Genomic DNA, 11,683 nt, shown 5'->3' with positions numbered 1-11,683 from the left:
ATCTAGCAAAACAATGCCAAAGGGCCGTTGTGGGTTTGTAAACAAAGAGTGTATCCCTTTCATGCCAGATGTAAACATCCTCTAGCGTGAGCAGGACACACTCTTTGTTTACAAACCCACAACGGCCCTTTGGCATTGTTTTGCTTGAAATTTGCCCGTTCTTACACTGAAAATTGCGTATTGCGAATTTTCTTTAAATTTGTCGTTAAATGAAACCCAGCCCCGGTCCTCTTATTTTTAATTATCCATTTTCAATGAACATAAAGAACTTAAAGTTAGTATTCTTCGGACATTCCATTGCGACGTCATTCTTGGCGGCCCCGGTCAACACATCGGATCCCTGGCCATCGACGTCGCCGTGCAGCACCATTATAGGTTGACCAGTTCGAAGCGGACCTCTAGCGGGTACACTTTCTGGTACGCCGAATCAAACGTCGGGCCGGGCTCAGCGGATCAAACTGGCTGTACTGCGTCGGAATTAGGGAGGTAGGCCGGCAGCGGGTGCGCTGGAAGAACCTGCCTGCTGGAAACATTTTGGACCGGCGGTGACACCACCGGCTGGAACGGCGCCTGAGACACAAACGCGACCGCCGGTAGATATCACCCTGGGCGACGTTAATGTCCTGTTGAGGCAGAATTGCTCCCGGTGAACTTCCCGGCGGCTTGTTCGAGCTGGGTTGATGCTGCCGCTAGACCGGAGCGCGACGAACGACGAAGCCGACAAACTGTCTCCCGCGACGAAGGTTGGCGTGTTCTTGAGGCGGGCGGCTACTACGGTTTGCTTCTGTCATGCTGCTTCCGCTTCCCGTCATGCTCAGATCGGCTGCGGAAGAGGACGACGAAGGCATGTACACGGTGGACGATTCCCGCTTGTGGCCATTGAGGTAGTACGAGAACGATGCGGGCGGGGTCCGCGAGTAGCGTTTGTCCACTTGGGGATATTCGTACGTCACAAACTCCTTCGGTTCCTGCTTGGACACGTGCAGCGTTTGGTTCGTCGTGGAGGATGGCGCTTCTTCCAGGATTGACACGCGTGATGTTCGAATTTGATATACAGGTTGTCGACGTTGACGCCACCACCGTGCTCTTCATCTGCCTTCCGGGACTACTGCTGTCACTTCCCGCGCCACAAATATGACTTCCACTGTTAATCACGCTGGTGTGGTCCTGTTGCGGATGTTGCTGTTGCTGCTGCCAACTGCGCTGATACCGCAAAAGATGATACGAACTGCTGCCGGAAGTCAGTGATTTGGCGGAACCTCCCACACTGGTTCGTCGAGGACATTCCACGGCTGTTGCCAGCACCGCACATGCTCGTTGCCACTTGCTGCTTGAATGACTTCTTCACGTCTGGCGCCTCGACCTCGCTTCAGATAACAAATTTGAACATTTCCCGAGCCAACTCCTCCAGTTCTAGCGATTGGAAGTGATGGTGGCCACCATCGCGTAGTGGCGAAAAAAACGACCAAATGTGTGCGGCCCCGACTGGCGTTACCACGATTCCAAGATCTCAACCTGCCGACCCCCGCTCTGGGGCCAGGCAACGTCCATTCGAATAGTTTCCGTCAGGATAGTAGGTTGTACGTGTCAACCCTCGAGTGCGTTCGGCGGCCATCCTCCAACAACGCCTTCACGATGTTTCAATCCGCGTAGTCCACCAGATGAGCAAGTGTCGTAAACGGATGGTTCAGTTCCTCGCTGGCTCGTTCTGCTTAGCTGGTTCATTCACGGGTCTTAAATAAGAAGGATAGATTTAGATTACAGTTAAATTTCATATTATTAAATTCTTACCTGTCCAAAAGTACTCCATAACGTAGAGCTCATCACATCGCAGAAAAACAAAAAAGAAATAAAAAAGTAATTAGAAAAGTGTAATTTACTCAAATTCCTCAATTCAAAAAATCTCTTAGTTAAAAAATCCATGGAACATCATTTTAAATTATAAGAATTTGGCTGATAGTGTAATAGGGTGAATCTTAAAATTAAAGAAATATTAAGTTAAAAAATTGACCAACTAAAGAATTCCGGAATTTCAGAAAATAAGAATTCAAGAAGTTAGGAAGTAAAGAATTTCTAAGTTATAGAAATTAAGAATTTGAAAATTTACAAATCCTGCACTTCTATTCGTGCAGTTTTGCTTTTTTCTAAAAAAGTGTCAAACGAAAAAGTGACCAACCACCGGGGGTTGAGTGTATGTATAACTAAGACTACCTGCAACGCAAAGTATCTGAAAAATTGGAATTTAAGTATTAAAAAATATAGAATTTAATAAGCCAAGAATTAAAAAAATTAAGTATTTTAAAATTACAGAACTTAAGCAGTGTAGAATATTAAAAAATATATCAATTTAAGATTTTAACAATTTAAGAAGTAAAAAAGTCAAGAATTTAATAATGTAAGTATTTAATTTTTTTGAACATAGCAAGTTAAGAATTTTTAAATGCGCAATATTGTTTGAATTGCAAACGATTTTTGAATTTATATTTTTTTGAATTACAATTTCTCAAATTTTGAGATTTCAGCCTTTCAATTTTTTTAAGTTTCAATTTCGAACTATACAAATTTTGAGTTTCAATTTCGAATTTTTAATGGTAAAATGTTTGAATAATTCAATTTTATTTTTTTTTAATTTAAAATTTTTTGGAGTTTATTACTTTTTTCGTTTTTTTTATACCAGGCATTCTTTTCATTTAGTCCATTATTTTCGTTAAGTCATGGTCACAATCATTTTCCCATCATTTACTTAAAAAAAATCTCAGTTTCCAATTTAATTTTCTCAAGATTTTATCAAATTTACAATTTTCAAAGTTCCAGATTTTAAATTCCCAAATTTACGAATTTTCAAATATTCGTATTTAATCTCAAAAACAAAAAAATTAAATTTCAACATTACAACTTTGCTAATTTTCAGAATTTCAAATTTCCATTTTTGAAATTTTTAAATATCTGATTTTTTAATTTTTATTTTTATCATCCTTTTTTATTTTTTGCCTTTCTCACCTCACTGAGGCAAGGCTATAAAATCACTCGAAAAATGAACTTCTTAAATACGACTCCTAGATATACCTTCACGTATACCTATCGACTCAGAATCAAATTCTGAACAAATGTCTGTGGGGATGTGTGTAATTCGTAATTCGTAATTTGTAATTCGTAATTTCTTTACTTCAATTTTTTTAGTACGTACCCAAATTTTAAAAATTTCACCAGGGGCGCCGACTAGTCCAATATGTTGGGGGGGCACGGTTGTTTTTGGAATCGATAGGTAAGACTGGCGATTAGATGTTAAAGTTTATTGTATATCACGAATTTTAATAATTTTATTACGATGTGATAAGATTTTTTTCAAGTGGAATCCCTTTTTTCAAGAAAAAGATAATTTATCAAAACAAGATTGAGAATGTTGATTGTGGGGAATTTTTAATATGTTTCGAAAACAACAAATGTTTTTGAACTATTTTGCGGATTCGCTTACAAGAATTCTATCAGTGTGTACAAACAATGTTCCATTTAAGTTTTAGATATTATTTTCAATTATTTCTGTTTTTTTTTTTATTTGAAATAAGAATATTTTACTTCCAAAATTTCTGGGGGGGCACAATGTATGGGCTGCCCCCCCAGCCAAATTTTAGGGGGGGCAAAAAGTGCTGTGCCCCCCCAAAGTCGGCGCCCCTGAAATATACTAAAATTAAAAAAATAAATTTTCAGAATTTTAGAATTGTCAAATTTTAGATTTTTCATATTTACAAATTTTTAATTTCAAATTGCAAAATCGTAAGATAACAAAATTTTCAACCTGTCTACTTTAAAAATTTCTAAGTTTGCAGTTTAACTAACTCAAAATTTCTTAATCTCACAAATTTTCATGTTGAAAAATTTCTAAGTTTACAAATCTCCAAATTGCAATTTAGAAATTGGAAATTTTCGAAATTCACAAATTAATCTATGTCCATGTTTCAAAATTATATTTGCAAAATTCCAACTTTACAAATTTCCTTATTTTCTATGCTCAAAATGCCTAAATTTTAAAATTTTCAAATAGCACAATTTTTTTTCAATTTGCAACTTTTCAATTTCCAACCTTTAGAATTTCAAATCTTTCAATTTAAAAATTTATTTTTTTTAGGTTTCCAAATTTGAAATTTTAAATTTTCTTAATTTCCAACAGTCAATATTCGTAAATTTCTAATTTTTAGATTTTTATCAAGTGTTGACTTGAAATGTATGATTTTATGCTACAAACAAATTAATCAAATCAAGTGTTTGAAATCAGAAGGAAAGCCTTTTTAAAACATTATCATGCATATTGCTATACAGACTTAAATATTTGTTTAAACATTAAATCAAAAGAAAAACTTTAAACATATAAGCACAGACATAAGTCTGTGATATAAGTATATGTAAATATAACAAACGAACAAAATCACTTACACTTGCGGCTCAGAGCAGCTGTTGTTGTACTGGTGAAGATAATTCGGCCAGTCATCTCTTAGACCAGCCGGTACCAAGTTTCTGGCCGCTCGTGAAGAATGCGATGGTCCATCGAAAGTCCGTAGAAGTCGAGGTGGATGCGCCCGACAGCGTTCGGAAAGAGTTCTCGCTGTACCTTCTAGGCCTTTGCTGGTCTGGGGCTATATGTCTGCGGTTAAGACACGGTTGCCATTGATGCACAGTAGATCAGCTTCTCATCATTGATGACATTGGCCTTCGGGGGACCATTTTGCTGCTGGTTGCCTCTGGTACGGAACGGGGTTGGAGATTTTAGTTGGAAACGATCCTCGCTGTTGCAGCAAATCCCGGTTTAGGTTCTTGGCGGCCGAATTCATTCAGGTTCCGTTGGCCTAAGCACTGTTCTGGTTTCCGCCCATCGGAGTTCCACTTCCGGATCCAGCTCTGACCTTGTCCAGCATCCGGCTCATACAAAATGGCTTGTGTCTAGAAATGGAGAGTTAATTTAATATATATTTTGATGAGGTTATATCTCCAGAGCACTACCGTCGATTCTATTCCGGAACACCAACAACCAGTGTAAATCCTCGATGTCCGCGCCTTTGTGAGCTGGGAGGTGGTTCAACTGACTGGTTCCAACGGTTTGTTGTGCAGCAGCTAGTCGATCAGTTCCCCCAAAAAGGCACTTCGATTTGTGGATAGTGCGGGAAAAACTGATGAAAACACGAAATAAACTGTTTTGGTGAATGATCCTAAACCTCAGAAACGCAGCGGAACTCACCAGTTCATTTTTTTCACAGCAAAAATGTTTTTTTCGAAAACCACATGGCGCAAATGAAAACAGGACCGAACAAGTTTTCCTGTTTATTTTTTCCTAACACTTTGACATTTGATTGCCAAAAATCAACAAGAAAACCGCTTCGGCGAAACGCGGCGAAATGTCATTGCAGTTCTGTCGTACACCAGCAGATGTCACTATTGTGCTAAAATGGCTCAAACGGAATCTAAACGGAGTCCAACCGGAGATTCCGTTTAGAAAATTTCGAAGCAATTTTCGAAGCGGAATTCGAAGCGGAATGAACCCGTCAAGCGGAGAACGGTTTGATTGGGTATGCTTTCAAAAGAAAGGGGGTCAAGAAACAGCTTTACGAACGGCAGAACAAAAGAGAGGGGACGTTTTCTTGGGGCTTTTTTCGCCCTCTCTGGCTTGCTTTCGCTACCGATGCATATCAGAATGTGCCGAATAAAATTTCGATTTTCTTTCGCTTCGACTGACAGGATAGAAGGTTGTTAAATTCAGTAAGTTGAACAATAGAGTTCTGACCTAAACCAAATTTTCAGATTTTGCTTTTTGGGTGTTTTTCAATACCCCTGACTCAAGGCGGTTTCAGAAACACCCAAAAAGCAAAAACTGGAAATTTGGTTTATTGGACCTTTAAAAAAAAAACTCCAGAGTTGATCAATGAAACCTAACATTTCAAAAGGGCACTTACACCCTTACCAAAAATCATGACTTTTTGAGTTCCAAATCCCACTTTTCATACGATTTTTTCAGTTTAACCCATATAACCATTTTTATGGCTGTAGTACCTGAACTCAAAAAATCGTATGAAAAGTGGGATTTGGGCGAGGATTTGGGACTCAAAAAATCATGATTTTTGGTAAGGGTGTAAGTTTTGTCCTAAAGCATTTGTCAATTTTTATGTACAACGATAAAAAAACTCGACTAAAGCCAAATTAGCCACCTTGTAAAAACTCCGCCATTCCAATCGCTAGGGTAGCAAATTGGGTCCTAAAATGAAGCTTAGATTGCTGATATTATTGTTTACAGCGATAAAACTTATTTTTCTGAGTACAATGACCCTTTGTACGACCACAAAGAGTTTAAAATGGATTTTTAAATCAATTTTGAAAAATTAATCTCGCGGTCCTTCTTGACAGAAAAGCTGCTACTTGACAGCTCGTTCCAAGGGGACCATAGTTAATCCATCGAAAAAAAGTTGTCTTGTCAAAAAAAAAATTTGCATTAAAATGAAAAAAAGTGATCAGAAATGGTTTTTAATCGTGTTTTTAAACGTTGTACATAAAAATTGACATAGGGCTTTAGTACCAAGGGGAAAACCACTCTCATCAAAGAGCCCTGGGCACCATCGGGCACGTTCTCGGGCACTTTCGGGCACCTTTGGGCACCTTCGGGCTCATATGGGCAAGTGTTCGGGCACATTTCTTTCAATGTGAAAATCCAAATCAAAATATCAAAGTTTTCAGGATTCTGTCCAAAACATTTTAAGTTTTAAGAAGTACTTTTCCTGGGTGCAAGCGCATTTGTTCATTTAAATGAGTTGTGTTCTAAACCATTGTATTTTTTCGTAAAATCATTATGTTAACATTGTTTAGATCATGTGTGTGTAATGAAAACATGGAAAATATTTATTCTTCAGCTGAGGAAAATCTTACAACAAATCTTCAAGATGAATTACTAATCTGGGCATTCTTATTCAAGATCAATTATGGAAACAAATTTTATGTATGTTCAAAGGAAAGTAATTTTAAACTATGACTTTATAATTATTTAACCCGCATATCTTTTCTAGATGCAGGAAAACAGCTCGGTCCTGAGGATCAATTGAAGCTAAATTTCCATATTTCTGAACTCGGCTTTGGAAGAGCTTCATTTTGAAATATGACTTTTTATTTGTACTTGAATAAAATTAATGGCAAATTTCTGATGTAGTTTTTTGTGGGAAAAATTAAAAAGAGTACGAACGAGGTTAGAGGTCTAGAAATTGTTTATGTCTCGTTACACCCTGTTGCGTTGCGAAAGCCTGTTAATTGGAACGGATTTCCGTTTCGGATTAGTGAAAATTAGAGAATTCATCACTAAACCATTATTAAAACAAGTTTTCTTTTATTTTCCATAAAATTTTATTGAATTGATAAATATCGATAGGTGATCATTTCGTCGAAATACCCAATAAACAGGGCGTATTTTTGGCCACATGGAACAACTCTTGAACCAGCCAGGGTCATCGCCGAGTTATTTGTAAACTTCCTTCGGGGGATTGGTTTCCTAGCTTCGAATATAATTACAAACTTTTCCAGTAAGTTTATTCCACGGTTTATTCCAAGTGTGTTTGGTTTTACGAGATTTATTCTATCTTTTTTCCTGAAAGGGCAAAGTACCTTATTAAATAACATTCTATAGTTTATTTAATGCTTCTTACCAACAAAGAAATGAACAAATTCCGCAGCACTAGAACTATAACGTCCAGAATAAAAAAACATGAAATTGATTTACTCGTTAACGCTGACAGGATTGTAAAACTATAAACAAATATTGTAACATGGTTGCTATGCACCGTCTTGTTTTTTTCTTGGCTTCAGGGCTCTATCGGGCACCTTCGGGCACATTTGGGCAACTTTAGGGCACAGCCTACTCGAGGGCAATGAGCAGAGTGGTTTTCCCCTTGTTTAGTACCCAATTGTCGCCGAAACAAATCCACCACGGGGAGCAAGTATGTTTTTTTTGCGTTTTTTGTCCTCGTTCGCCAAATTTGATCTCAAATTCTTCTGTAGAAGAAAAATCTGTAAAAAAAAAAATCTGCCATCAAATCCAAGATCAAATGCCATAACGCTATACCACAGAGTAATCCAGAGGACGCAGTCCGAACAAATGTCATCGAATTTTGTGGTTGCGTTACGGTTGCTGTTGTTGGATTTTCCTAAAGGTAGCATGCGTTATATTTTTTTTCAGGCGTTATGTTTTTGAACGGATATTTGAATTAAATCTAGTAGCCAATAATTAAAAATAATTTTCTGTCAAACTGACTTTCGTTTTGTTTAGCAAAAAAATATTCGACGGGCCGATCGTGAAAAAATGGGAAAGTGTCCTGTTTTGGTGAAGGAGACCTCGAACTGACCTCGTCTTTGGGCCATCGGAAAGTCGGCTTTGAAGAAGTGTCCTGTTTTTCTGAAGGAGGAAATCCGCCAAGTTCGGAATGCGAAGAAATGTTTATGTGTTTTTTTTTTGTGTATGTTTGAATATATTATGGCAAATAAAACTGTTATTGGCTATAAATTTAATTTATATAATGGAAGTTGTTCCTTATTTCAAATAAAAACCAAACGAAGGAAGTATAAAATACGAGGGGCATGTTTTTTGGGAGCTGCGGGGTTTTTGATAGCAAGAAAACTGTTTAAATCAGTAAACATTGGTCACATCAACTCCCCCTCCCCCCTCCAAGGCCGGGAACACAAATGCAATGTATCACAAATCAATAGAATTTGGAACTTCGAGCGATTGTACTTTTGAGAGTGGATTGAAAGATGGGCTGTGAATCGATAACTTAATTCACAACTCTGGTCATTAAACGTAAGCCAACACCTACTCGGAATTAATCTCTCGGTAGCATTTCAATCAAGCAATTAATCAGCCACTGGCGACGTACGCAAACCTGTGCAAGCCAACTTACCCATCTGCATGCATTCAGCGGTGTTTTTTCCTAGACGTTAAGACGTCCTGCGGCTCGGGAAACGCCTTATCCAATATTTACCGGAAAAACAGATAACAGTTCGAAAGCAACCTAAAAATTATGAATTTTCAACTGATTGAGTCGGATTGAGTAATGTTTTGAATGTCTGACAAGGAAAACTGTCATTGAAAAACGTAACGCCTCTGAAAATCCAGTGAACTAAGATAGCAAAGAAATAGCTTCTCATGCTAAGTTTTTCCTGAAAGGGGGATGTACCACGATGTACCGCGTAACGCAACCATAAATTAAATGCCAGTGCTCCCTCTGGATTACTCTGTGGCTATCGAGGTTTTTAAGCGAAGATGGCGTTCGAATGGTGAACGCCCGAAATGTCAAAATCACACAGTGGTACCAACATTACGGAACAAGTGTGCCATGGCATGACAGCCACATTATTTTTCTCAAGGTTTGTGCTACTGCGCGATTTTGACATTTCGGGCGTTCACCATTCGAACGCCATCTTCGCTTAAAAACCTGGATACAGCTCGAGCCCAGTCAAATCAATCCGAATCCTGAAACGGAATCTAATTAGAATCGTATACAAATTCCGTTTCAAACTCAACAACCGGTTCGAACACGGAACCGGTCAAGGGGAAAACCACTCTGCTCATTGCCCTCGAGTAGGCTGTGCCCTAAAGTTGCCCAAATGTGCCCGAAGGTGCCCGATAGAGCCCTGAAGCCAAGAAAAAAACAAGACGGTGCATAGCAACCATGTTACAATATTTGTTTATAGTTTTACAATCCTGTCAGCGTTAACGAGTAAATCAATTTCATGTTTTTTTATTCTGGACGTTATAGTTCTAGTGCTGCGGAATTTGTTCATTTCTTTGTTGGTAAGAAGCATTAAATAAACTATAGAATGTTATTTAATAAGGTACTTTGCCCTTTCAGGAAAAAAGATAGAATAAATCTCGTAAAACCAAACACACTTGGAATAAACCGTGGAATAAACTTACTGGAAAAGTTTGTAATTATATTCGAAGCTAGGAAACCAATCCCCCGAAGGAAGTTTACAAATAACTCGGCGATGACCCTGGCTGGTTCAAGAGTTGTTCCATGTGGCCAAAAATACGCCCTGTTTATTGGGTATTTCGACGAAATGATCACCTATCGATATTTATCAATTCAATAAAATTTTATGGAAAATAAAAGAAAACTTGTTTTAATAATGGTTTAATGATGAATTCTCTAATTTTCACTAATCCGAAACGGAAATCCGTTCCAATTAACAGGCTTTCGCAACGCAACAGGGTGTAACGCAACATAAACAATTTCTAGACCTCTAACCTCGTTCGTACTCTTTTTAATTTTTCCCACAAAAAAACTACATCAGAAATTTGCCATTAATTTTATTCAAGTACAAAAAAAGTCATATTTCAAAATGAAGCTCTTCCAAAGCCGAGTTCAGAAATCTGGAAATTTAGCTTCAATTGATCCTCAGGACCGAGTTGTTTTCCTGCATCTAGAAAAGATATGCGGGTTAAATATTTATAAAGTCATAGTTTAAAATTACTTTCCTTTGAACATACATAAAATTTGTTTCCATAATTGGTCTTTAATAAGAATGCCCAGATTAGTAATTCATCTTGAAGATTTGTTGTAAGATTTTCCTCAGCTGAAGAATAAATGTTTTCTTTCATTACACACACATGATCTAAACAATGTTAACATAATGATTTTACGAAAAAATACAATGGTTTAGAACACAAATCATTTAAATGAACAAATGCGCTTGCACCCAGGAAAAGTACTTCTGAAAACTTAAAATGTTTTGGACAGAATCCTGAATACTTTGATATTTTGATTTGGATTTTCACATTGAAAGAAATGTGCCCGAACACTTGCCCATATGAGCCCGAAGGTGCCCAAAGGTGCCCGAAAGTGCCCGAGAACGTGCCCGATGGTGCCCAGGGCTCTTTGATGAGAGTGGTTTTCCCCTTGGAACCGGTTGTTGCGTTTGAAACGGAATTTGTATACGATTCTAATTAGATTCCGTTTCAGAATTCGGATTGAGTTAACTGGGAGCTCGTTCATTGTTTGCATCAGGCATCAGGACACTGTGACGAGGAGTTCGTCATTTTTGTGTTAAATTATATTTTTCACTCGGCCTAGAAAGACTTTTTACTACTCGATTTGTTTTTGTTGATCTGCGAATCGCCTGGCATTGTTGCCAGGTATATTTTTATTGCACAAAAAGTGCAGAAAATCGTTGGCAACAATGTTTGCGGAGCATTCTGAAATGCTACTCAGAAAAATTAAGCTTCAGCTTGTGAACAATAATATCACCAACTCAAGCTTTTTTCCAATTGGGTCCTAGAATTATGTTTAGATTGCTGATAATATTGTCCACAACGATAAAGCTTTTTTTTTTTTTTAGTTCAATGACCCTTTGTATGACACACAATGTTAGAAATCGATTTTTAAACCTATGCAAAAAAATGAACCTCGCAGTCCTTCTTGACAGAAAAAGTCCTACTTGACAGCTCGTTCCAAGGAGATCATAGTTGATCCATCGAAAAAATGTTGTCTTGTCAATATTTTTTTTGCATTAAAATGAAACAAAGTGATAAGAAATGGTTTTCAGTCGTGTTTTTAACTGTTTTTTTTTTAATTTATTTTCTGTCATATTTCTAAACAAATTCCCAACATTTTTATGACACACATTCTTTTTTCAAAAGGTTCTATCAACATAGAAAACCCAT

General features: G+C 37.6%; 1 long non-coding RNA gene across 1 annotated transcript; it reads right to left on the bottom strand.

The window, feature by feature from the left end:
* Positions 1–2,668: 2,668 nt before the first annotated feature.
* On the bottom strand, positions 2,669–5,303 carry LOC120425285 (uncharacterized). Its single transcript, XR_008212241.1, has 3 exons — positions 5,231–5,303; positions 4,996–5,162; positions 2,669–4,935 (listed from the first exon to the last, which is right to left on the bottom strand). It is a non-coding gene; the product is annotated as an uncharacterized LOC120425285 (long non-coding RNA).
* Between the last annotated feature and the right edge of the window lie 6,380 nt (positions 5,304–11,683).

The sequence above is a fragment of the Culex pipiens genome, chromosome 2 (genome assembly GCF_016801865.2).
Source record: "Culex pipiens pallens isolate TS chromosome 2, TS_CPP_V2, whole genome shotgun sequence".
Classification (NCBI taxonomy): Eukaryota; Metazoa; Arthropoda; class Insecta; order Diptera; family Culicidae; genus Culex; species Culex pipiens.
The sequence above is the reverse complement of the archived record's forward strand: the minus strand, read 5'-3'. Positions and strand labels throughout refer to the sequence as shown.